This window comes from Apteryx rowi, unplaced genomic scaffold (genome assembly GCF_003343035.1).
Source record: "Apteryx rowi isolate R43461 unplaced genomic scaffold, aptRow1 scaffold_279, whole genome shotgun sequence".
In the NCBI taxonomy this organism is placed as follows: Eukaryota; Metazoa; Chordata; class Aves; order Apterygiformes; family Apterygidae; genus Apteryx; species Apteryx rowi.
This window is the reverse complement of record NW_020449185.1, coordinates 543,833-569,930: the sequence shown is the minus strand read 5'-3', so window position 1 is coordinate 569,930 and position 26,098 is coordinate 543,833. Positions and strand designations below refer to the sequence as shown.

The 26,098-nt window shown below is 41.7% G+C and overlaps 1 protein-coding gene and 1 long non-coding RNA gene across 8 annotated transcripts in view; one reads left to right on the top strand and one right to left on the bottom strand.

Moving 5' to 3' along the window:
* The window catches only part of LOC112967521, a 91,299-nt gene extending 65,489 nt beyond the window's left edge, over window positions 1–25,810 (bottom strand). For 2 of the 4 annotated variants that reach the window (XR_003253981.1, XR_003253978.1), the window contains exons 1-2: window positions 23,469–25,810; window positions 22,632–22,724 (exon numbers count right to left, since the gene is read on the bottom strand). This is a non-coding gene — a long non-coding RNA (uncharacterized LOC112967521). Of the gene's footprint in view, window positions 1–20,779; window positions 21,013–22,631; window positions 22,725–23,468 lie in introns of those variants that run through there. The other 2 variants (XR_003253979.1, XR_003253980.1) reach the window with 2 other exon arrangements.
* A 123-nt stretch (window positions 25,811–25,933) lies between these two features.
* Window positions 25,934–26,098, top strand: part of CUEDC2 (CUE domain containing 2) — a 15,035-nt gene continuing 14,870 nt past the window's right edge. For 2 of the 4 annotated variants that reach the window (XR_003253977.1, XM_026068727.1), the window contains exon 1: window positions 25,934–26,042. The gene's annotated coding sequence lies outside the window, so the exon portion shown is untranslated. The remainder of the gene's footprint in view (window positions 26,043–26,098) is intronic. The other 2 variants (XM_026068724.1, XM_026068725.1) reach the window with 2 other exon arrangements.

The window sequence follows — 26,098 nt, the reverse complement described above, 5'->3', positions numbered from 1 at the left end:
AGAACCAGTCCTCCACAAAACATCCTTATTGCTGCAGGATTTGCCAGCAAAACTAAATACCAACAAGAGTAGAGTAGTGCTGAGGAGAGAAGAGACAATATTAATAAGGGACAAGGCAACGCCCAGCGTGAGTGATGGTACTAGCAAGAGGCAAGCCACTGCTGAAGGGGCAAGAGCTGGCATGAGCAGAGATTCAACAGCACTGAATTTGCCTCTTTTCTGCCTGCAATCTGCATACCAGCCAAAGAAACGCTGAAGACAGGAACAAGCGACACAGAGCTGCAAATCAAAAGCCAACACAAGTAGAGACCAGCCAGCACTCCACCTAAGGTGGATCTGGCTAGTGCTGCAGTGCTAGTGCAAGAAAAGTCCGAGTAAGAGCTAACCGAGCAGGAGAACTAGTCAGCTTCCAACACAAATGAATGGCACAATAAAAACAACAGCTTCGGGCTCAATTCAACACACCCATGAACTACTGTTTAGTGAGAGACAGGTAGAACCAAACATGCCTTCGTTCACAAGATGCTCCTTSCTCAGTACATGGAGGAAAGAAGGATGGCCAAACACAGAGTCCACTATCTGCTACATAACGTGTGTGTAACTAGCTMTTCATCAGTTTTCTCCTCTTCTGCAAGTTTGTCCTCCCCTCAGCCAGCAGCTTCTATAGTCTTCAGCTTACAGTGTAAGCCTAGTGCTTTATCATCCAGGGAATATTTGATTATTTATAAAAAAAATGGAAGATCTTCACCAGCAGTGACTTAGGAAGCTTCACCTTGGAAAACTCAACAGCCCAGCATGTACTGCCTGCACCTGGTTTTGAGTCCTGTATTCAAAGCCAGGGAGAGTAGACCTAAACCCAGGAGATATTCATAGGCATGAACCTCATGTGAAGACAGATCTCTCTCTCCAGGCAAGAGGCAAGTGCCTAACTGCCAGAATACACATCCCATCCTGCCCTTCAGCACTTCTCACCTGCTGCCTTACACAGCTCCCTCTCCATGTTCTGCCTCCCTTACATCCTTACACCTACCTCTCCCCATAGTTAATTCTGATGTCTGTATTTCACTGCAAACAAGTTGCCTAAAAACCAAGCATTGCAAGGCCAGAGCCCTTTTTTGAATTCTTCCCCTAAACTTTGTGCTACAATTCCTCAACTCTGAAATGGGAATAGTAGCACTGCTCTATCTGAAAGCATGCATATTTTAAGGATATTCAAATAAAGATGGTGAAGTGTTCAGGTACTATTATAATGTAACATAACTCAGTAACTGAACTACCAAATTTAAGGAAGGGAAAGTTAAAACCCCTTTAAAAGCAGTCAGAGGAAAGATATTTCCCAATCCTTTAGTCACAGACTTTGCAGTTTATTGCCAAATCCCAGATATATCTATCCTCCCCAGCATTGCCTCCACCATATGCAAAGAACCACAACGGTTCCCCACACTACAGTAGTGATATTTCAATGATAGCACAGAATAGATGGAAAGCCAGAGATTTTATTGAATGAAATATTATGGCATTGACTCATGACTCATTTTAGTACTCCACAGAACTCCACTCCATAGAAGCATCTAAAGACAGCTGCTTTCCCAACACTTTCATCTTTTCACGGAATCCAGGGCTCCTGGTGTGCCACCCAAAGCCCCTGCACAGTGGATTTGCTGTCCTCAGTGCCAAGAATATTGAATCCTAATTTCTCCCTGTACTTTGCAAATTCCCACCTCTTTCTCTTTATAGTATATACAAGAAACGTATGAACAGAATTGCCCTCATAGTTATGTTCTGGATGGGAGTTGGCTTCAGACACCCTGTATAACAGTGGTCAGATCATCACTGGTAGATGATTTCAAAGCTCATCAAAGTTAACAGGCATGCTGTCAGTTCAGCGGTTTTTGAATGAGACTCTTAAGCATCTATTTTTTCCACTCAATCTGAATTGTGTATTTACACTGTAAGCTCCCTGAGGCAGAGACTGTCTCTCACTTAGCTCTGTCTTTTGGCGCAATCAGAATTTAAATGACACTTAACAATTAGGCCCTGGTCCTGCTGCAGCATACTGACTTGGGGATGGGGATGACGAAGGGATCAAAAGGGATGAAGGATCATCACCATCAGCATATTTCCTGTCTCTGGTCGTATAGCCCTGGTCTTTTGTAACTGAGGAAACAAATGCTCCAGAGAAGCAGGTTTCAAAGAGAGAGGCAGAAGTCCTGTGCTCCTAGCTCTTATTCCTGTGCTCAGACTACTAGATCCAGTAACTCATCCAAAAAATCCAGGCCTGGCATTGCTGTTCAGAACCTTAGGAAAGACCTGGAGGTGTCTTATATCAAAAGTTGCAGGCCACAGGAGTACAATGGTCCTTGATCACCATTACCTGTGTAACCGGCCAGGTGAGTTACCTGACAATGCTGAGCCATTGGTCAAACCATAGTTCAGCCCTTGGAGGAAAACAGTTCTTGACCCTGTATCTGCACCTTCCATCTTTGCTCCTGCCAATAGCACCTGCACTACTGAAGGAGAATTAGCTCCAGCAAACAAACACCAACGCTAATGTTATTTATGTTAAAGTAAACATGACTTCTCCTTATTCCCCTGATGTCATATCTTTTCCCCAGAATATTCCCTGTGCTCCCTTCCCTCCTTCTCCCAGTTCCCTTTCCCACACACACAGCTTCTAAAGCCCTGTCAGAAGACATGAGGCTCAGCAAAGCATGGACCACAGAGAAAAGTCCCAGAACGACTCCTCAGCTTCATCTACCTCTCCCCACTATCATCTGCCCCTTTGGCCCTAGCAAAGCTGGTGACATAACAGCTGGAACATCCCCCAAATCTTCACTAATTATCCCGACAGACATCAGTGTCCTCCAGAACTATTTGGAGGATCTTCCTAATTACTAGACAGACAATAGAGAGTGGAGTCGGGTCCCCAGGATCCTCCAGCCTGCTGCTGCTCCCAGCCATGCACAGTCCTATTTGGTCRCTGAGACAGACTGCTCCACATGGAGACCTCCACACCACGGTTCCCCCTCTACCACCTCTCCACCCAGCTCCCTCCCTGCCCCCATCACCACCAACCCCAGCATGCGGATTTTATGAATGAAACTTTCTGACAGTTATGGGGTTGGCGGAGGCCTATTCAGCAAGCTAGAGAATGTGTGAACATTGGGCTTCATTAGAGACTTCTCCCAGTCAGCTGATAGCTCATTAACTTAAAGTGGCCTCTTGTTTTAAAACCTCAGAGACTGGGAGGTGGGGTGTAGAGAAGGGGGGGATGGTTCTCATTGTTCCTCTTGTCTCTCTCCCCCGCTGCCCCCTGTGAGATTAGGCTCCCTTAGAGGGGAGAGAGAGAGGCTAAAACAACTTTAATTAGTTATTTTCAAAGATTTTCTCCCCCTTTCTTCCTTTTTTGTGTGTGTGTCGAGCAGGGGGGGTCTCTCAGCTGGGTTTTTCTGCATGGAGGAGCTCACGTCATTATGCTTAAATCCAGCTCCTCCGTCTTTTGTCTCCTGGCCAACAATAGAGGAGGGCTTGTAAAAAGCTCCTTCCAAAACTCCTGGAGACTGTCTGAAAAGGAAGATGGGATAAGGACTCCTCTCTTTCCTCCCTCAGGCACAAAAGTGACAGGCTGGTGCCTGTGCCAACAGCTTTCCCGTGTTAGAAGCTAGCACTGGGGTAAGTAGGGCAAAATGAGTGCTGATTCCTAAACTTCTGCCCTGGCAGATGAAAAATGGAGTCCAGACTGACCCCAGAAAGTGTCTGGTAACTATTCTCTGTGTGGATTTAAGGTCAGGTTGGCAGCTCTGGACGTTGAGATCAGTCCTAGGCCTTTATCCCAACTCCTGATCCTCCACTGTTCTTTAAAGAGATCATAAAATAAAAGCAGCAATAGGGCAAACCCTCCCTCATGACCCCACTTCAGAAGAACACAAAATAAACAACTAAATTCCTATTATTGTCAGCCATAGGTCTCTCTGGGGAAGTGGACTGAGACCAGCACATTCATTCCATACAGGCAAATGAATTGCGAACCACAGTGGCTTCCAAGCTAAATTGATAGATTTAGCAGAATAGAGAAGAAAGGTGCCATCGCCTCTGTTGTGGTACAACAGCAGCAGAAAAAGTGTGTTTGTTCCTTGTTAGCGCTGAATCCCAGAGCAGCAGCTACTACAGTGCCAGCCTCCAACTGCACCTACTGCCCTTTCAGTAGAGTAAAATACATTTCTTTTCATATATTGTCTTTAAGCCCGTCTGAAAAGGAGATGTGCCTTTGAAGAGGACATCAACTGAAGTTTCAGTGAAGAGAAGGGTTTGCATTTGAGGCACTGGGGTGCAGAAAATCAGCAAAGAATAGTGAGCTAACCATGAATTTATACTCTGTAAAATATGTTTAACAATACCTCCTTTGCCTATTTAAACCAGGAGTACCCAAGTGTTTGGACCAATGGACTCTGATAGCTCTCATACTTTATTCTCACATTCCAGCACAGACACAGAACTGATAAGCTGGTGAATAGTACAGTTTAAGAGGATATCAGGGAGTAGACACTGATTGCCTGATTTGGTCAGCTTTCTTAGATGAAACTGAACAGCTCTAAGTTCTCAGAAACAAGGACCTCCACTCCTCTACAGCCACTGTGAAAACAGAGCAAAAACTGGGTCCCTTTCAAGTCAGTGGAAGGCTCCTATTGTCTTCCTGGAGGAAGGGAAGACAGGATTTCTTCCCCATTGTTCAAATTACTCCAAACCAGTCTGTTTGGTCTGTAGGTATTTGTGCTGTGATCCTGTCAGTTCTCATAAGCTAAATAAGACTGGCTGGCTTACTGCTTGGTAGTCCTCCAAGGAGTACTCCATACTGCAGCACTGAAGAAGCAGCACTTGGTGCTGGAGCCTGGGTCAGCAGTGAGGTGATGTCTCAAATTGGTGGTAGGGGCCACCATTCTGCAGGACTCAAAGACTTTCTTCTGAAACTGTAAACCAAAAGGTCTTACAGCATTTTTGGCAAGGGTTGTAAGGATGATTACTCTTTCCTCCTATAGTATCCCTTCTGTTCTCTTTTCCCTGTCCTAATTTGTTCCCCATAGTTTGGAGAGATTTTTTTTTTACATGAAACCTCTCCAACATCCCATTCAAAACCACATTTCAAAAGTGGCAAACATGATTCTTACATAGTAATCAGAGGGGAATTATATGATCTTTAAATCACAGTTGTGTAATGAGTCTGGCATCTTTGAATTAAATAAACTACACAAGTATTACTTTTTATTGTGCTTTCATTAAAACAAAGAAGTTTCTTCCCTCGTTGACTGCAAGGATTTTAAAATGTAGATTCATTTGCGTTTGTGGGAATTTCTAATTCTCTGCCCTCTGCATCAAAAAACATATTACATTTTGTCATGAGGCACATTCGTTTTGCCTCCGCCATGAACTGGTAGGCTCAAATGTTTCCAAGCAGAGCCATCCCCCATATTTTGTTCCATTACCATCGACTTTAAAGTAACAAAGCCTTCAGCTGCTGTGCTGCAGCTTCCACCAGAAACAGCTGCACCCATCTAAATATTACACTTTTTCCTCAAGAAATATTAAGGATCACTCATAGCATGTTTATCAGTAGAATGAAACAATTTATAATGATGGGAAAGCAAAGATAATAGTAGTATAAAGGTCGGCAGAAAGGAGAGACCTATGCTACTACATTTTGTTTATCCCTCAGTAATATAGAAACATACAGACATTGCAAAGCACCAAGTACTACACATAAGCAAAAAGCCAAGCCAGAGTTAAAAGACAAGCCAGAGTTTTAATACAGGGAGGTTTCCAACCTTTGGATCTAAACCCAGAAGCCCATAGAGCCTGCACATAAAAGCCTAACAGAAACAACAGCAGCTCATCAACCCAGGCTGTAGTGCACTGACTAGAAAGGGACGCCGCACTAAGTAAGCATAAGTTACACAGATGGGACAGAAAAGAAAGAAAGAGGCACTGTTTTCTTCCTCAGTTTACATTTGGGTGATGCAAAGAAAAACTACGTCTTCAAAATCGAAACGTGTGTTTGTAACAGGACTAGAAATGAAAAGGAGATTTCATGACTACCAGTCCACAGATTTCATGAGAATTATTAAAAAAAAAAAAAACAAGAACAAAAACCACCCAGCCATAAAAAACAGGACAAGTCAGAGAAAGTGTTTTATTAGACCAACCGGTATATTGATATTATCTCAAAGTACAAACTTTTTCTAGTATCTATCTTTAGAGCATCATGACTGCAACAAAACACCACTTCACCAAAAAGATGGCATATACCACCTCTTTCAGAACATTTTCCCAGTGGCAAAATGGAAGCAGAACAGAATTTGCAAAACAGCGTGATGGCTCCTATCAGGCTACCAGTTAGAAAAGACTGAGCAGAAGGTGGGTCAGAACTTATTAACCAGTGCGCAAGAGAAGTTTTGTGCATAGAAGCAGCACAAATAGGAATGATTAGAAGATGCACAGCACTGACATTTTAAACTTCTTTCCCAGCAGGAAGGCTGCATGATGACATGCTCCAAATTTAACCTTGACAAGTTTTATGCTGCCACAGCTGGGATGCTCCCAGTACCCAAGATAGCTAATTCAGGCTTTGCTGAATTTATTTGTTTCTTGGCACCAATCAAAAGCCCAAAGCACTTTTTACTTCTCAGCCTAATGCACAATTTCTGCCATACGGAAGCATAGGTTGTTATAGTGCTGTAGTATTGTGAGACTTCAGCCAAGATGAGGACCATCCCCCTTGCTGGGCATTGCCAAAACACATAGGAAGAAACACATCTTAAGAAGTTTGTGAACTTTAAAACCATCCCTTGAAGATGATTTTCCTAGCAAAGAATCTACTACAGGGCAGCATGGCACAATTACTCCATCTGTGTACATGGCACAATCCAGAATCAGCACATGATAACCACAACAGCATCACACCAATCTAGTATTATTGCTGGGCTATGCCAGATGGAGAACTCACTTAGGTACTGCTAGTTTCCTTCATCTCCCAGGGCACTGGACTTCCCTTCAGTATGAACACTATTTTTTCAAGCATTTTTTCCATTGCAAATCCCCAGTCACAGGACCTGAAGAAGGGAATGCAAGCTTCAGAGCTGAAGCAGAGAGAGCACTCTTGTAGTTGCTCTTAATGACTCACAAACACAAACCAGAATGCACTAACATCAGTCACCACAAATCCTGTGAGCGGGCTATCCGCTCAGCCAGAGAAAAGCTGGGAATTTCTGGCCGTTATTGAGTGAACCAAAAGTTAATGACACTGTTAAAGCTACAACTAGTATACGATTTTCATTCCCTGCTTTCCCTGAGGCTCAGAAAGTGCCCCAGTACGTATTGGTCTTGGGTTTACAGATACTCTCCCATTCATCTAACTAGTGCTTTGGGGGCATTGAGTATCCCAGCTACCTTTTTTTGTTTATGTCAAAAGGTAATACTCTCTCTTCTTTTCTCTCTCTTCTCTCATTCAATGATGTCCAAAAATCAAGTATGGTACCAATCAGTGTGGATCCTTCTATATCGGGCAGTACAACACATTCATCTTCCCTGAAGATGAAATACTAAGTCCTATCCCAGAAACTGGCTAGGGGAGGAAGTGACTGGCTTCTCATCAGCAGTTCTGTTCAGTGGGGCATCTCCTGGCTGCTGGGAAATGATGCGTTCTCTTTACCCAAAACTATGTGAGAATGAAGTTTGGGCTTTATCCTCTGCCAGGGCTGATGAAACTTCTTTACCTTCTCTCCTTGTGAAACAATCCCTTTTTACTGCACTGTCTGTGTGAAGGTGGCAACTAAGGCTCAGCTTTCTGTCATGGCCCATATCATTCCAGATTTGGCCTGACATCATCAAAGCTCACACTGAACTGCCAACTCCTCTCCTTGTTTTCATCAATTTGATCCTATTTTTTAAACATATCCATATGTCACAACTCTGACGGCATGCCTTTCTTAGCTGTCTCTTCCTCCTCCACTGTCACTATTTCATTTATGTATACAAAGATTCCTAGATCAAATACAGATCACTCAACATCCTGACATTCTCAAGAACTGACTGTGAACTGTGATTATCACAGAAAATTTCTCCTAAAACAAATATCAGACAAACAGAGCCTATTTTCTCTTCTCATTGAGACCTCAGCCAGGGTAATCCTGACATGTGGAACCTCCACATGCTCAGCCACTGGATGATACAGTGGCATAAGGAGACAGTGAGTCATCTCTCAGAACTGCGAGTTTCTGCAGGTGTGCTGAAACAGCAGGGAAAGATGAAGTCATATCTAAGAGAACAATATGTTACTGAAAATTATACTCAGTTGTGAGAGAAGATAATGTTGAAGCATTACAAAACTCAGCATACTAGTGAAATGCCTCGTGATATCTCCTCACTCCCCTACAGTGATTCAGGGGCGCTCAGAACAGAGCGTCCCAACAGCACAGCATAGCCCCAGAAGCATGGAACTGGTAGGAGCTGCACAATGAATAAGCAATAACATAGTGAAACATTTTCTTGTATCCTGTTGCATTGCTATGTATTTGCTGCCAGCTAATATCAAGGTGGGGTGGAATACTGTTTTCCAGCAGAGATCAGGCAGGTTCATACAACATTTGGTTGATTAGGAAGTTCTACCAGGCAAGAGAAAAAAAAATGCCAATAGCAAGTCTGTCACAGAAGGCAGCATTAAAAAAAAAGAAGCTGCAATAAGGGGGTACTGAAAGAAGGCATTAACACTGCAGCCAGGGAAAGGGTAGAGAGAGGATTCTTGGAGAAATATAATTATGAGAGAGCAAGAAGAAAAGGCCATCTACTTGGTGCCTGTTTGGAAGGACGCAATGTTTTCAAGGAAAAAAGCAGAAAAGGAAAGAAAGAGAAATAAATCAATATGAACTTCTTTCAGGAATGCAATGAACACAGGGGGTGTCTCTGTTTGGCAGCCCCAGGACACTTGCAGCCCCTGCTTGGAGTGTGTGGATATGTTTTTGACTTGTCCCGGTCAGCAGATTAATGGCATTAACGAAGTTTCCATTAGCATCGGAGATTGGGGAGGAGGGTGAAGAGACAGAGGCGTCCAAGCGGAAAGCCACATGACTGCAGAATTGATAAGGCTAAAGATGAAACGGAGCTTCATTGGCAGAAGAGAGGCCAGGAAATGCCACTACAAATTAGCCCCAGGCCTCATTTCTTTTCCCTTCATTATCCAAACCCCTTCAGGAGAAGAATGGAGGAGGTTATGACCCTCTCCCAACACACACATACACAGATATTGAGTGAGTCTCTCTCAATGAACATAGGCGTGGGTATATCTGTGTGTGTCTAAGGGTCTGTGTGTGGTATATTTGTGGCTAGCACATCTGTATGAATACATAGGTAAAAAATCTGTGTATCAATACATATCTACATATCTGTATATGTAAAGGGTATGTATGTTTTTGTGCCTATGATCTCTGCAGCTAAACTATGTAAACCTTTTTCATATAAGTGAGCTTTTACTGGCAAGTAATGCCATTGAAAGCAAAGGCTTTGCAAAATTCAGTAAAAGTTCCAGCACCTGAACCTGTTATATGCGCCCAGTGACCTACATGTGCCCAGTAACTCTGGGCATAAGTGTATTTGCATGGGATTGCGCATAGCATTTATCTGCAACCATGTATGTACATATCCAGATTCTGTGCATATGCACTGGTGTCTAAGTGAATATTCATGCATGCCTGCAGATGTTAGGCTTCGAAGAGAGGTGCGTAAGCAAGAGTGTATACGTGCACATAAGTTCCTGCACAGTTGTTTTCCTGCAGGCTTGTCCTTGTACCTTTTTCTGACGGTCTGTGTATGATGGTTTCTCTGGGGGTATCTATATTGTTTCACGTGTATCTTTTTTTCTTCTGTATGCATTTCCTGTGTGTGTGCACGTCTATATTCCGTTGTTCATGCAGTTGTTTGTGTCGCAGCTATGTCTCTTCAGTACATGACTGCCTCTTATTCAACGTTGCATATCCCAAGTATGTTTTGGTCTGTCTGTATGCTGTGTGTGTCTTTCTGTCTCTTTCTCCTGGTATATATGTGCATGCAAACATATGAATGCCTGTATTTATGAATGTGGTTTTGTATGTTACATGTAAACTATTCTGTATATATGTGGATATGAGTTTCTCTGCCTGCCTGTCCCTGTGCATGTTATTCTCGAGTGTATCAACAAGCCTGTATTTTTTGCTGTTACCTATTCATTGCACCTGAAAATTGATGAAGACAGGTAAATACAGCAATGAATGCTGTGAATTATTTGTGGTAAGAAACACACAAATCCCATTTTACAGACATAGGTAGTAGTAAGGAGAAATGATCAGAGATCCATTTTAACAAGTCATACATATCCTGAAAATTTAGGGAGAGGAAGATGATTTCTTGCACACATTAAAGAATAACATTTCTCCAAGCCTAATGGCATCTGTGTTGTTAGTAAGAAAGGTAGGTTCTCTTCAAAGAGACTGTTAGCCACAGGCTACAAACATGAGAGACAACTTGGCCTAGGGGTAAACAAGAAAACAACCTCCTTCTGCGTTTGGAAAACAAAAAGAGGAAAGGAAAAAAAGCCAGGGAGGGATGTGTAAATGGAGCTTTTTGTGCAATGGTGCTCTGTTATGTGAGCTGTATGTGACAATAGCCCTGAAACCCTATGCGAGCAAACTCATAAAAGAGGTCACTGTCTCTTTAATTAAAGCTCCCTGGTTTGAGGTTAAAAACAAACCCAGTGTTTTATGACCAGGTGTGCGTGTGAAAGAAATGGGAACCCGATCTCCAGCCCAGGGAGACAGCAGCATTGAGGAGATAAGGGAGGGAAGCTTTTTATTAAGGTGTCACTTGAATGCTGCAACAGGGCAGCACCAGGCGAGGAAAATGCTGGAGTGGCAGGAAGCACAAGTCCCCTGGGACCAAGACTTCCCAACCATCAGGAGTAAGAGAGAGGGTCCTAGGAGAACTAGCTAAAGAGTGCACAGGAAATGGGAACAGTACCAAGAAGGCACACAGAAAGTAGCAACTGATAAACTCAAAGACCTACAGAGGCACAGAAGACAGAGCAATTCAGGCAGTATTCTCTGGGTTGGCAAATACTGGGGGAGCAAGACCAACTACAGAATCCTGGCTGGTAGGGTTAGAGGGGGGCCAAGCCATGGTAAGGCCAGCACACTGAGATCTACGGAGGTCTGCAGGCAAGATCCTCATATTGTTCACAGAAGCAATAGGGATGAAACTGATCCTAAGCATCTAATAAAATACCAAAATAAGATGAGAAGCAGAGGCGCTTCACCCTCTCCCCAAGCTTTTTCTGTCAGTGATATATATGCCTCAAGATATTCATGCCCGTGACATCATTACTGACAGCAGATCACACTGGGAAGCTAGAGCCTCCATTTGCCATAAAATCTGAACTTTAGATAAGGTACCTATTAAAAGGTACCTGCCACCATAATACTGAACCCTAATGAAGTACCTATATCCCATAGGTCACATTTAGCTAAGGCTCCTTCTTTACAGAGTCTGCAACAATCAGTCCCTGTCCTTAAAATTTATCAACAAGAAAAACAGTAGTTAGTTCTTTCTTATACTGGCACTGAGAACTGCAAATACCTCACTTGAAGATAAGCTAGAACCAAATCCATGGATCCAGGTTCCCAGCTCAAAGTCTGCATAGAAGGACCAAACTCAAACATTCTTCACTCTGGGAACATTTGGATTCAGTTCTGGATTTTGATTCACTAATTTAAGATCACTTCACAGAAAAGAAACCGGAACAGAGTCCCAAATCCTGCCCCTGGTCCTCACAGCCAGTCAGAGGGTCCATATAGGGTCCTTTAGAGAACCGAGATGTGCATGCTGGGGCTACCGCTAAGCATCTTTTATATACAAGAAGAATTCTTACCCTAGTGTAAGGAGCTGTCATGGGAGTGAATGAACTTGCAGGCCACAAGCTCTCCTGGGCAGAACCATAAATGTTGTACATCACAAGCCCTATACACCTCCGGATCTGGGCACTTGAAACCATGTGCTTATAGCCAAATCTGAATTTCAACTTCAGCGTTGCCATGAAAATCCCTGAAGCCAAAGTGATACAGGTATGAGATTGTCAGCAGACAGATTTGCCACAGTATTATTAAAAGAAAGCTGAAATATAACATAGAACAAAAAAATTTCTGATCCTTATGTCCCATTACAAAGCTTTGTAAATAACAGCAACTTAAAACATGTTCTTGAAGTGCTCTGTTACGGATAAACGCAAGGCTAATTTGGGATTTTCTCTGTTCAAATATATGTGATTATCCCTAATATTGTTTTAATTTGTATTTTTTTTAATGTATGCAAAATTTTAGTAGATATAATCAGAAGACAGTAGGTTAGCACAACATCATTTACTGCATTCAGTGAAAATATCAACAAGACATGGATGGAGAAAGCAAAATGGAAAAAGCAGAAGAGCAAAAAATATATGAGAGCAGAGCACAGAGTGATAGTTTACTCACATTTGTCAGTCTTCTGTTGCATATTTTAAGTCTCTTTACAGATGAGATTAAATATCAAATCTTCATGTTATAAGCAGGAAAAATAACACTGAGAGACAGTCTGACTGCCACAGCAAGCAACAGAATTAGGAGCAGGACCAGAGTCCCAGCCTTGTTCAAGAAAAAGAATGATTAATCACTGGAACAAACTTCTAACAGAAGTAGTATTTCCTCCATTACTAGAAACCTTTCAGCCAAGAAAGGTACCCTTTTTTTCAAAGCATACCAGTTACTAGGTTTGATGATGAAATAACTGGGTGAAAATCTACAGTCTATGGTATGCAGAAGGTCACAGTAGATGAGCTAATAGTCCTTCTGGGTTTGAAATCTATGAAAATTGCAAGATCAAATTCACCCCTGGTGGAAAGCCACTGGAATCAATTGAACTTTTTCCAGGAATGGATTTAAATCAGTTATGGTAACATATTTGCTAATAGAAGGCAGACAAGGCCCTGAACTACAATTCTATCATTCTTTGTTCCCTTGTAACATACATGATTCTCCCATACAGAGCTCCTGCAGTCATAACCGTGCACCCTTTTTTGACACCAGGTACTAAATCTGACTTCTAATCTCCAAAGTAGTGGGTCAAATTGATTGATGGTACAACTCTCTCATTATCAGTAAAATTAAACTATGATTGAACTTACCACCTCCCACTTTCACAATCTATCTATCCTTATTAGATAGTTTGTACATAATGGCATGAGTTGACATCTATTCCCTATATGAAACAGTTCAGAAATTAAACATACACAATGTAAAGTGATTTTTTTTTTTTGTCTAAAATGAAATGACTGAGCAAGAACTTAAAATGCAGATTTATGTTGACTGGAATAATCTCCAAATTTATTTTCAAAATTGTCTATTTATTTCAGCCAAGAATTCATTTTTTGAAAGTCTAAATGATTCAATTTGACATTCTGAATACGAAATGTGTTCCCTTTAAACTCAAAGCTGTATTACTTTCTTAAAATTTAATTCAGATTTACCTTTTTTTTTTTTAATCACAATAAACATGAACATTTCGGGCCAAAGAAAATATCTTTTTTAAACTAAAAGTATTCTCCTCTGCCCTTGCTCCGTATCCTCCACTTTTTTGGTTCTGCAAGCAAACCAACAGATTAGTTATTGGAAAAATCATACTTTAACATCCAATAATCTGGTTGGTTTTCCTTGGGCTGGATTCTCTAAGCCTTGCTCACTCCTACCCTGCTGCTCCTGATACTAATGCAAAGCAAGTAGATGCTGTGTACCAATGAGTACCAGTTAACAGGGTTAACAGGTTCCATTTACTTTGCACTTGTGTAAATAGTCACATAAAGTGTGGGACTTGGGACATATGTTCACAGTCTCCTGCTGAGCAGTAACATTGCCAGCATCTGCTTCATGACTAATGTTGGGTCTCTTAAAATGAGTTTTTAGTGGGGGCTGGGGGTGGCGGATGAGATTTCTTTGTTGGGTTTTGGGAATTGGATTTTTTTTTTCCTTTTACGTGCCTCTTCCAGCTCTGTTTCCTGACTTTCCCTTCCAGGTTTGCATCAGATGACGAAAGTACTGTCTCCAGTCATTACAATTTATTGACTTTTATATAGCTTTTTGTGTTTTCTCACTTTAGAAAGAAATAATGCAGCTTGGTGGCACACTTATGAGCAGATTTTCAGACAGATCTCACTGACATAAGAGCAGCTATGCTGATTTACACCAAAAGCTAGGTACAAGTCCCTAGTTCTCTGTTTATATTATTGAAGTGATTAAAGCAGTAATATAGGTTGCAAAAGATATGGCTTCCCCATACTTGCTCCGCCAGGAACTGTAGCTGCTTAGACTTTTTCTTTGACATGCTTTTTAGGCTGAAGCTGTCATTTGACAAATGACACTAATTAAAACATTTGAAAAAATTTTTAAGTTTGCATGAAAAATTCCAGTTTTCACAGTCATAATTATGTTTTTTTTAATACTTATCTATATTTTTTAAAAACTGTCAAATGGAAACGAAGTGTTTTAAGATCAAAATCTTGAAATCTCTCCACAGACACAAACTACTGTTGGGCAGGGGGGTAATTTCAGTTTTTAAAGTGCTCACAATTTTAACTTCTCATCCTTGCTCTAGATGAGAAGATTTCTCAGAATTCAGACTTTTTCCACAGAACAGGAAAAGTGTTTCCCATCCAGCTTTACACTCTGGTAGTATCATTAGCATCTTTGTGCCTCAGTTCCCCACCTGTAGAACGGGTATAACAAYGCTGCCCTCATTTACCTGGGCCCTATAAACAGGGAAAATCTCTTGAGATATTTAGTTGTTATAGGCTTGGAGGCACGTAAGTACTATAAATTTGTCTCCAAAGTTATAGCTAGCCAACCTTTGGAATTTAGGGGTTAAAAAATATAGGATTTTTTTTTTTTTTTTTTTTTTTTAAATCATAGGGACCCAGTAATCAAAGATGAGTTGGATCCCAGGGACTAAAACTTCTAAAGCATCTTGACTAATTTAGCCACACAGTCTTAACTTCTTTATTCACTCTTACATTATATTGAAATGAAGAAGTCTTACTTGTGTTTGCTTTGCTTAAGGTTCCAAGAAGGGAAGAACATTCTTGGATTTAAAGATGTCCGAATGAGACTATGCAACTCAAACTCAGTTCCAAGCTCAGCTACAATTCTCTGACAGTGAACAGGTCACTTACTCTGTTCCTTGATTCCTTGTACTTATCCCAATTTTAATAATCARTCCTATCCAATCATAAAGTTTTCAAGCCTTATGAAGATCTTATTGTGTGTTTCTCAAATCCAACACTCTGGATTTGTATGGGTGATTCTAGACATTCCTATAAAGTAAATAAGAGCAGTAACAACATTTAGATAGATGAAATATACACACACAGCTTCCTGATCCAAGAAAAGCTATAAACTGGTATAGTTGGGGTCAGGGGAAGGGGGGAATAAGGAAAAAGAGAGCAGAAACTGTTGTATAGCATAATATGGAAAAAGAGGAAGAGAATAAAGAACAAGCTGAATGTGAGTCTCACACAAGGAGAAAAAGCCTAGGCCTGCTACAAAATACCCTTAATTAAGCAGAGCTCTTGGAGCTTGGAGCTCTTACTCCAGTTTGAGGATGACTCTCACACAGAGATTCCCTCTCTCTTTATTGCAAACTGTATTTCTGCCTTTGCACTGAGGGAGTAAGACTGTTTAGAATTTTTTTTTCCTAATAGTATTTTCATATAATTCACTCATAACAATTACTGAAAGTGCCAGGACAAAACAGCAGTAAAACATCCTTCTAAGGGAGGAGGCTGAGATAATGAAGCAAGAAAGTATTAGAGAAGACCCTTGCAGGTGAAAAGCATACATACCTGTACGGATGTGGTTTGGTACTATTTTTCCTACCCTGCCCTGTAGGACTGAAAGAGATGAAGACAAGAGGAAGAGAAGATAAGAAATAACAACCTCTTATATACCATTTTGTAAAACTAAAGTTCTGCTGGTTGGGACTACATATCAAGGCAGATTTCAGAGGAAGGATAGCTCCAGGGAACTCCACATATTCTCTAGAAAGGAGAGTCAGAAAGCAACATTGGCTGCATTTAGTCTAAGCAAAAGGTGCATGCTGCAACACACCCCAGGATCCTGATCCACCTGTCGGCCGCTCAGAGACCAGGCTGGCATGTTCCACAGCTCCCTCCCTGTTGATGTACCTAACTGCTTCCACAGAGAAACTAAGGGGAAGGGAGGCTGGTGTACACTCAAGCCTCACTGCTCCCTTCCCATATAAGGCAAAGACACAAACAAGACACCCTTGGACTTGGAAGCATTTCTGGGTTCTCCAGCTTAGACATAGCCATAGTAAACAAAACCGAGAAGCAACAGAGAGTCACTCAGACACAGCTGTGGGAGAGGCCATGAATGAGACAAACCTTTTCTTAAATGCCTCATCAAGATTTAAATTATCATTATCACTTTGCTCCTGGAAAGGAAAACGTGCATCAACTTCAGCCACTGACTTTCTCAGTTTCAAAAACGTTGCTGTTTTTCCCTACAGAACAAAATTAGTATAATCTCCCATAGACTCTTCTCCCAAAAGTCTAACATACCTTCCCTTTCTTCCACAAACTCTTTCCCCTAGAAATGGGATTACTAAAGGTCTGCTCTACATTTTTTCCAAGAAAATGAAAAAGAGTTAAAGTAAAAGCAGGGGCAGCACTATAAAGCAATAAGCATTCACCTACGTGCTACAGCTACTAAACAGGGCTGAAACTCTTCAGAGCTAGGTAAAGACCTAGAGAAGACACTGTAGAGATGAGCCCGTACTACTCCCCTGCAAGTGGAAGACAGGCTGATCTAATACCTCTTTTCCATCTCCTATTCCCTGCACCTTGCCTCATCCCACTTATTTCACTGCTAGTGTCTACCACTGGCTTTTTGACTGTACTAAAAAGAAAAAAAGAGAGAGACTAACAGTTCTTACCCATGCTATTAGAAGTCCTAACAAGCCAGTTTTCTGCATAACCCAGTCCCTGCTCTTTTCTTATTTCTTTTTACCTACTTCTTTTTCTCCTACTATCCCTCCCCTAGTTTTCACTCTTTCCTCCCCACATCTTTCCTCCACCTCTGTTTCCCCTCTTCCCCACTCCCATTCCAAAAGTTCTCAGTTAAAAGCATTGCCTGAAGCAAGATCACATCTCCAATAAGAGAGGCAACTTCATTACAGTTTAACATAAAAGATCAGCTGATATCGATCCATAATTTGGACAAGTGCCATGCTATTGACAGGAAGACAAAATAAGTTAGAATGGCCATGTTTCAAAAATTCTGTATGTACACTCAATCACTGGAACAGAAATTGCAGCTGAGAATATAATAACACAGCCATGTTCTCTATTTCCTCTGTAGATCAATGCTAATATGAGGAGGGCCCCAGAAGATGGATATTGCTGACAGAAAACCTCAAAATTCCAGGTTAAGACCTGGGTGGTTTCATGGATAAAAGATTGTGTTGTGGCAATGGTAGTGTAATTTAAATACAGAAGACCAAACTCTTTCCTTAATACCTGAGAGTACTTCACTTCAGAGTAGTCACTTTTGCATTTAAATTCAGGTTCATGAAAACAGAAACTGACCCAACATCAAGTTAGATAACTATACAGGCTTTAATTCACATTCCTAGGGAACTCCCTAGACAGATTAGTTAGAGAGGTTAGACAACCATAGGACAATATACACTTAGACACTCCCAAATATACAGAAATATATATAAGCTTTCACACAAATCACTCTGCCAGAAAGTAACTTCTCCAAGAGGTAGAGGAGTGGCAGGAGAAACAGAACATTTCTTTCTGCTACTTCTTACTGAAAACCATTTTGCCAGGCTGCTGAACTGCTGCAGTATTTCTAGCCTGTGCTGGCTACATTTCACTAGTAAGGTTCATGACCCCCATGTAACATGTTTAACCTGGTCAGCAGGGACCAAACATAGGATCTTCAGCACCAAAAAGACAATCTTCTACCATTTGAACTAAATGAGAAATTTCTTCTGCAAGTAACTGTAACATATTTATTCTTTGTACAGACCAATTGGTACAGAGGACGAAACAGTCAGATAAGGCATTATACTAGCGCTTTGCCAAGAGCAATTCTTTTTGAGTACTTAAGGTCTGTCATGTCAAATTCCCACACAGACCTCTACTGTAACAAGGTTAGATCCAGTCATAGTTTAGATGGGAGGGTTGCACAAGACTACATATCACCAAATCAATGCTAGTGTCCTCAGGAGGCACCCAAAAAAACTCAGGTTCAAGATATGTGCCTCTACTATTCCCCACTTTAAAAAAAATCCTTTAAGTGATAGCAGTGAAGGTCTTTTTTTTCTCTGTAAGACTGCTATTTGAGGCCAACATAATTCACTTAACAATGCATTGCACACTATTCCTAATTATGTAGAAATACAAACTAATTGAAAGAGGAATAACACGCATCAATAACCAGGAGTTTTACCAGCATTTACCCCTTCCTGTTTCCTCCTGATCAGCGTGTACTCATCTTCAAAGCTGAGCACAACAAGCCACACAGTTAAACTGAAGACTCTACGATTGCATTGGTAAATCCTTCTACAGAAAAGGATATATATACACACACACACACACATAAAACACTTGGATGATGAGGCAGAAATACCGCGAACTCCAGCAGGTTCAGATGCTGAAGCACCTACTCAGACTTACATTTTAGTCAGTGACAAGAATCTCCTTCTCTCCTTGATATCCCCATTCAAGAAACTTCTTCCACACTTCAAAACAATATGTTCGTGTTGGCTAACACCACATTGTATGAACAGAGAGTATTTTTAAGAGATATATGGTTTGGGCCATTTACACAAAGTGCTCGCTTTCAAATTGCTAGGTAAAGCAGACTCAGTTCCCAGAAAAGATATTGCCCCATCAAAACTTCAGTTCACAGTTCAGTCAGTCTGAATCCAGACTCCACAGCTAGCTTTTATCTTGACAATTTAAACCATAATCCAGACACTCCTGAATTTTCTGAGCTGCACAAATTCCATACTGAGGGTTGTGACTCATGCCCAGTATTAGTTTAGTGTGACTGTAGATAATTTTGATGTCTAGTTCTCAGTACAGTGCTGCAATGTTTAGGACATGTATGGGAATGGTGAGGGAGCACTCTTCTACTGACCACAGGCTTTTATAAACCTGCCTGCAGAGGGACTAAATCCTGTACCTTGACTGTACCAGTAGAAATGCAGTAAGAACCACAAGCCTTGGGATCATCCACTAAACTCTCAGAATTCCACCAACTGAGCTACACCTGTCCTTTCACCTTGCCCTTCCTCCTTTCTTCCGAGCCCATCTGGCTAACAGGTCAGAACTAAGGACACCTGTGTACTAAACCATTGAAGCTGGGAGATTATTTGCTAACTCTGGAGGTTCAGTTCCCACCTGAAGCACCTGCTGCTTGACCTGACTCACAGGCAGCTGAATCCACTGCCGATGGCCCCTGATTCACCTTTTCACTATTTGTTTTGTTAGCGTCATTGGAAGGGTATGCAAGGAGCATGGCCTGTCTCCCTCCCACACAGAGCTTTCTGGGAGCTAATGCTCCTGTCCTTCCCCACCAGGATGGCTCTTGCTGCAGCCTTGCAAAGCTCTTACTGTGGCCTAAGAGTGGCATCTAGTGCTCAGCTGCTGCACTACCCTTCATCGACACAGTTGCACTGCTCTACCTGTTCTCACACAGATTATTCCACCCACTGCCCTGAAACCACAGACAAGGGCTCTGCCTTGGACAACGAGCAAAATAACTGGGCTGCTTCAAGGGAATCAGTTTACTTTCCTCATCARCTGCAGGATTCATTGATTCCATGGGGAGGAAGCGGTAGTGCAGTGAAATAATGAGTACTCTTATCCTAGTTAACCAGGCCATGCTCTGTGAAGAGGGTAATATCTATACAGCCCAAACTAGAAGAGGGCAAGCTCCATGTAACATTAACCCTCTCCTGTATGCTATTTAAAGTGTTTTTTACTAATATGCACCCATGGAAACCAGATCAAAAGTACTAAGCATTTCCAAAGGCCATGTCTGTTCTCAGACACTGCAACTTTCATTTACTACTGCTTAGAACAATTTTGTCTCCCAACCCCAATTTTTCTAGCTCATTTTTCCTCTTCTTCTACGTGCCAGTCAAGTCTGCAAAGCAGAACCCTTTCAGATCAAGGCATCAAAAGTAGACAAGGAACCTGATACACCCTGTGTCCTTTCTCCACATCCAAGGAATATTTTGGCCAAAAATACCAGCCAGCAGAATCCAAAAACCACAAATTGCCTAGAGCTCTTGAGGGAAATCCTGAAGGCAGCATTCATTTTTTTGTTGCATGATTTACTCAAATATAATTTTATGGTGCACAATTTAATCAAAATGCTCTGCAGGCAGGTACATTATCTCAGCTGAGTATGTTTTCTCTTTTCAGTCTTCTTGAGATGAAGTGCTTGAACAGGTAAAAGAAAAGCTACATAGTTATAATAAGAAGTATGTAGCTTTTTGTACGCTTTTCAGTAGCAGATCTCAAAGTGTTTCAACATGAAAGGTCAAGTGTTACTAGCCTCACTTTATCCACCTGTGTAACGAGGATAATGCCCAAAGAGGCATTAGAGGGTGTGAGGATTAGAATCTTTCCAGTACAGAAAAAGTTTAGTTAGATTTCTCCCTTTACACCCGAACAAAAGAAATCAGAGCTAGCCGTAAGACGGTGTTTAAATCATGTCCCAATCCTCTCCATATTTTAGTTCTGCCAACTGCAAAAATCAGGCAATTTTTACGAAAATTCAGAAGCATGTTTAAATACAGATTGATGTGTACCACAATTTTCCATTTCTTAAAGTAGGGAAAGCTCTCACATTTGGATTCTGGTTGAGTTAGTTGCTAAAAAAAAGAACACAAAAGTGACTTTTCACATATGAATGCAATAGAAAAATAGATCCTGTCAATATTGTATCTATAAAACACAACAGACAAACTAACAAGCTTGCAGTAAATTAAATGTAAAACAGTTTGGCCCTGGTCTGGCAAAGAGTCCAACAGCTACTGTGGCATATGTCTAAGAAATATTCTAGGGCCAAAAGGTTCATCCTGGCAGCAGAACCCGCATTCACAAATAAAATGCAAGAAGTCACAACAGTTTTGATGCTGCAAATGTCAGTTACTTCAGTACAACTGAACATCCATTGATGGTTGACTGTTGTCCAAGACTAGAAATAGTACTAAGACCAGTAGCTAGTCTTAGTACTATTAGTCTGAGCTAGCTGACTAGTACTTAGTCTTAGCTAACCGACTAGCTACACCTACAAGAAGCTCAGAAAAACTGCCCTACATAGAGTTCACAGCACTTAAAGATCTGCACCCAGAAGTACACCATATTCCAAATACTTGAAAGACTAAAAGCTCCTCGTAGCAGTGGGATCGTCTGACATCATCAGCTGGAAAGTTCTCGTTTGACTTTTTGCTGTAACTACAAACAACCTTAGAATTATTTTTTTCACTGGCTTAAGTACATCATCATCCTGTATAACAGCATCAAGTGCCTTTTGGAGAATAGTATCTGTAAAATCTATCTTTTTAGCGCTCTTCAGTGTCATATTCTTACTGCTCCTTTAAGGTTAGCCAAGTCGATGGAGCAGCTCAAAAACAGCACAGCATGTTTCATTTTTAACCAAAAACCATTGCTCCAGGCACCCTGGCTCCTTATACTTCCCTGGCTTTGTTCAACACCTCACAATCAGAGACTGAAAAAATGACTTTGACCCCCAAACATTTCCTTCTTGCATATCCTCAAGAATGGTTGTAAGTAGCATGCTTGTTAGAGAAGCAAAAGAGTCAGGGAGCCCAAATTCCTGATTCCTTTTTCTGGCTCTGCCACAGACTCATACTGAAATACATGTTATCCTTCAGTGCTCCATAAATAAAATGATGATAAAGACAAAAAGTAAAGCATAATGAGTTCCCTGACAGAAAGATGATAGACAAATTACTCATTTACTTATTATTCACTTACTTTGTTTTTTATTTTTAGATGAATTGCTCATTTCTCTGTCACAAAAACGTTTTTATACCTATGAACACTAGCAAGCTAAATAAGCCACAATACAGGAATGAAATAGATTCTTTTGTCAGAGACATCTTTAGAATTGTCTGTTACTTGTCTGCAAGACTTTTGTAATTGTGATAAAATGTACATATAGCAGTAAAGCAGAGGAGGCACAGAGTGACAGAAAGAACCAAGGAAATATTCACATAGCGCTTCTTGTTACCAAGGAAGAGTAAAGACAAAAAGACTCTAAAAAAATCTAATTGTAATGTCAAGATGCAGATTCATTTACCTGTGAGACTCTGAAATTGCAATATGAGTTCTCTCAGGAGCAACAGAAAGAAACCCCTTTTGGATTTAAAATTAAGTATATGTACTGGTGTATATGTACAGTTGTAATCAACTGAGAAATAAATAGGAGAATACGGCAATGCATTTCCAGGGTTTAATGACTCACATTTTCAGCTGTCTTCTTTCTACATACATCCACCAGAGGGCTCCAGGACTCCATTCTCACTCGCTGTCCTGAGAAACAGCAACTCTGCAGTTCCTGCAAAATTCAAATTGGAGAGTTGGAGACTCCTTTGGTAGGAGCAGGAAATCAGGGAGAGGTATGCACTTTCACAGGAGTGTGCAGAGGTTTTCCACACTTAAGGCCTGAATTTCTGTAATGCTTTAAAAATAAATGCAATGCTGAACTTCTAAAAATCCCTGTTTTTTTGTTTTTTTTCCTCTGGAAATACAGTTATTTTAAGTTGCAAAAATGGGCCTGTAGAGGACTGAAGATAAATCACAATTAAAATGCAGTTTGGTTTAGTAAGAATAAAAACAGTGGACAAAAAAACACAGCTATGTACTGAGATTTTAGGCCTACCAATGGGAAAGAGAAAATATTTTGAATGGTCTCAAGGACACATGTGAACAGATGATGGGATTAACTAAAAAAGATGGCAAATAAAGCCAGAATATCAGGAAACACACCTCTGTAATGAGCTCCTTTCTTCAGGTTAAGCCCCATTGCCAGAGCCTTTCAAAACTAGAACAGACAAAATGTGTAAAACACCTACTCTAGGGAACATGTCTGCATTAAGCAGGGGGCAAGACGAGGTGGACAGAATACATTTTTTGTTCTCTAATTTCAATTCAAATATAAAAGAGAAGCATGTGTAACAGTTAACATTAGTCACATACAAATATTATCCACCCACGCATTAAATTACCACAGAACAAACTTATTTCAAGTACGTTATACAACAAGGAGTTAATAATAAGCTGGAGAAGGAACAATACTCACCTGGCTCGATTCAGCACACGTGCGTTACTCATCACGTTTGTGAGAGAACACGAATCCCGTCAATTAGATGGTATGTTAACCTCCCTGGTTTGCACTAGTCTATGAATGATGAGTGGAAGGGCTCTTCAAGAGCAATTTCCTGCTGGGTTGCTCCCTTATAAAGGGTTTGTTTGGTGTGTGTGTTCTTATATGGAAACCTTGTGGAGTTTTTACTGAGTTCTAGGTCAAGAAACTCTGAATTTTACTTTAAATTAGGGGAGCAATTAGTTGCTAAATTTGTTCCAGCGCCTGTTATCAGTACCACAATACTGACCATTTTCCACTAACGTAAACAAAAAAAAATAAACCACCCTCTTATATCATTTTGCATCAAAGTATGGTAAAAGGAGAAGCCTAAGCACTGGTAGGAGAATTTTAGTGGCATTTTAACTTACTTTAGATTTTTTTAAATCTGTTTCAAAGCCTAGTGTGGTTTTCCCCTCCCTTCATTTGCCCCAGGACAGACTGACCTGATTACCAGCCAGACTGACAGTCAACTTTTTAAGTATTTGCAATGTAGAAAAACAGAGGTCCTGACTGCTGTCATTCTAAAACCTATGATCTAAAGCAAAGGTTTACGAACTGTCTGAATTCATGACACCTGAGAACTCTCAAAATTTTTCCTGAGTCTTGAGGTTTCCAGGCAAGTCAAGGAAACTATAAAGCAGAGTGGCACACACAACAAATGAGTCCTTAAATTCTGCCACTGAACAAGGTGCAATGGACCACCTACAAAAAAGGTGGTAAAACCTCATATGCTATCCTGGACATAGATCAGTTTGGGAAGGCCTTTTCTAGTTCAAAGAAGAAATAACTCAGGGAAGTTATGAGGTCAGACAAGATAACTATGATTGTTTCTCCTAGCTTTAAAGTCTGCTAATTTCTAGGGGCTTTACATGTGCTACTTCTTTTTCTTCAAAAATTCCCCTTCCACTTCACTGTGATGTAATACAATTTCCACCTCATACCTGCCCCAGAAGCAGCTGCGTTTCCAGCATACCCTTTATACAAGTGGGATCTAACAAGTTGAAACCTGTCCTAGAAATCTGAGATTTGATGGAGGATTTTCAGACTCTTCATTTCCCACACTAAGATAAAACCACAGAACAACTCAGGAAAAACAATACTGCATGGTTCATTAGTTTCAGTGAACGTATTGGATAAGTGTGGCAAACAGCAGTCAAGGGCAAAATTCAAAAACACTGAATATTCATACAATTAAATATATTCGTGTAATATCAGGGGAGGAATGTATATAAGCAGAAAGAAACTATGGGAACAGATTCTGCTCTTAATGACCACTGGAGTGAGTGTGGAATAATGATCCGTATCCAACTGGCATTACTCTGAATTTTTCCTGGTACAGTCCAAGGCAGAATTAGACTCATCTGTTTGGTATTTAGCAATATATTACTGAGGAGTAGGATATATATTTAGCAATATATTACTGAGTAGGAAAATAATTACGCCTTGCTGCTTTAGAATTTTTATGAAGGAGAAGCACCTGGTACCAGGGAATTACTTCTCCCAAGCTGATATGGCCAAAGCTTTTGTTCCAGAAAGCATCTAGTATCTTTGCCAAAACCAAGCAAATGAAAGTGCAGCTCACCTTACTGGGGAACGGGGGCTGCAGCAAGCAAGGCCAAAGCAGCAATCCTGTCCCTCAGCACTGCTCTGCTGCAACTTCTCTAAATGGGCCTGAAACTCCCCTGATGTAAAGCAGTCCATCAAGTCTCCAGATCAAGTCAGAAGAAAGCAGTAAGCAGAGATTTGGCAAATGTAGGATGGAGCGGTGAGGCTTTTAGCAGAAAAAAAAAAAAAGTGGAGACGGGAGACTCTGATGCAGTTTCCACCTTTTCTAAAGATGGAAGCTCGGGGGATCGCTGCTTCCATCTGACAAGAACTTCGTATCTAAGGAAAAACATCCCCAATACCTGGATAGCCTTGCTCCAAAATGCCCTGTTTTCACTCAGTAAACATGCCACTTGGGTTGCTAGGGAGCAAGACTTCACTTCGTCTTTACGGTGGCGTTTCACTGATTCACTCCCAGTTCTCAGGGCGCACCAGAGCACCTCTGTGCCCCTGACCGCCTGGCTGTCCTCACCGCCAGCAACTTTTGCCACCTTCCCGTTCCTCTCCGCCTTCTCCGGCGGCGGCGGCAGACGCCCGAGGCGCACCGCACGCCTGGCGGGGAGCGGCAGCGCCCCTCCGCGGCCCCGGGTTCCTCTCCCGTGGGGGCACCACAACCGTCCCCCCTGCGGCGAGGGCCCGGGAGCGGCGGTGACGGGACGAGGCCGGATCGGGCGCAGCCACCTCACGCGCGCGGCGCCAGAGCAACGGTCGAGGCGCCGCCTTACAGCTCCTGCCCACAACCAAGATGGCGGCGCGGGAGCTCGTCAGCACGAGGCCGCTCTACCCTCCCGCGCCTGCCTCTATGACTGGCGGCGGGCGCAGCCACGTGACGCTTTCAACCGCGCTGCGCGGGACCTRCGCCGGGAGAGAGCGAGGCCGCGGCGGGGACGCGCGGGCGATCAGGTGACCCCTCCCGCCAACGGCCCCAACGGCCGTCCCCTCCGCGGGGCGCCCGGAGC